The 1507-nt window shown below is 41.0% G+C and overlaps 1 pseudogene; it reads left to right on the forward strand.

The window, feature by feature from the left end:
- The first annotated feature begins 668 nt into the window (after positions 1–668).
- Positions 669–935, forward strand: LOC102845065 (annotated as a pseudogene).
- The last annotated feature ends 572 nt before the right edge of the window (positions 936–1507 follow it).

Here is a 1507-nt window from a genome sequence, read left to right on the forward strand (position 1 = left end):
AGCGACTCGATGGCACATAACAACAATAACAATGTCTTGAAGTTAAAACCAGGGCCTTGACTGGGAAGAAATAACATCCTGAAACTCGGGATGGGGCATACAGGCAGGTGATCAGGAATCAGGCGCATGGCGTTATTAAATTCTGTTAAGCAGGTGCTTATAGAACCAGCTCTTCTACCCACATCTGATGAGATGTACCTGGCTGTACTTAATGAGTCTTTGAGATCTCATCTGTGGCAGATCCTGGGGTATTGTCTGCAAAGTTGCCTGAGGCAGATCCCTTAGGATGGATGCATTGCTGTATGTTCCTCAGAATCATCTCTACTACCCATTTTTGCTTTTGTGTCTGTAACTAGATCTAAATTCCATTGATTCTCAAAAGGTTAAAGAAAGGAAGAGGTAGACTACATCTCAAAATAACTCCGTGATTTCTCTAATACAAACAGAATCCTGGAGAATATCAGTGGGAATGACTATTTATAGTGTGAGTTAATAGTTCAAGGAAAAAGAGTGCAGTGCGCCGGCGCCTTCGGATGGCGGTGGATTCAAAAGCTCGGAGCGGGCTTTTCGGCGCCCGCACGGAAAGGGTGGGACCTCTTTCCGCCTCTCGTGTTCACGGCTGGCTGGAGAGTGTACGGGTGAAACTCAGCTCCTACCCGAGGGAGAAAATGCCATCCTCGACCACCATCCCCCAGAAGAAGAAGGTAAAGCGAAAGGCCCCCCGAGATTTTCTAAAACGCGTTGTGAAGCTACAGAAGCCTGACCTTCGTCTGGAGAAAAATGGCGACTTACTGATTCATCTGAACTGTTTACTGTTTCTTCATCGATTAGCTGAAGAGTCCAGGATAAATGCTTGTGAGAATAAGTGTGGAATAATTAATAGAGAGCATATCCTGCGTGCAGCAAAGGTAATTCTAAAGAAGAGCAAAGATTAGAAGTCAAAGGACATGTTCTTCAAAACCATATGATTTTAGGTAGTTAAAAGGAAGACGTTAGATCACTTTTTACATATTTCTTGGTATTGTAGACTAATAAAATATTTTATATTTGCGTATTTTTTACTGGTATTGAAATACCTTGAAGAAACACAGAAAGTTATTTAATCATTTTGAGATATTACACTTTATTATATGAGGGCAAAAAAAATAATATTCCAAGAATAAGTCAGTCTCAGAAGTAAAGCCTGAATACTCCTTGAAAAGAAGATACTACATTGTCTCATCTACATTAGACATGTTACCGGAGGAACCAGTTCCTGGAGAAGGACATCAGACTTGACAAAACAGAAGGTCAATGAAAAAGGATGGATTGGGCATGTACCTGTAACAATGGATTCAGGCATGGTAACCGGAGGATACAGGACTGAGCAGTGCTTAGTTCTGTTGTGCAGAGGGATACTATGAGTCAAAACCTACCTGGCAGTGTTTAATTTAAATGTCTTTTTTCAATTTTCTGCTATTGCACATTTTTACAAGAAATGGAAGCTTACTCTATTAGCAATGTACTC

This window comes from Elephantulus edwardii, unplaced genomic scaffold, assembly GCF_000299155.1.
Source record: "Elephantulus edwardii isolate Elephantulus edwardi_28Jun2011 unplaced genomic scaffold, EleEdw1.0 scaffold00132, whole genome shotgun sequence".
Lineage (NCBI taxonomy): Eukaryota > Metazoa > Chordata > Mammalia > Macroscelidea > Macroscelididae > Elephantulus > Elephantulus edwardii.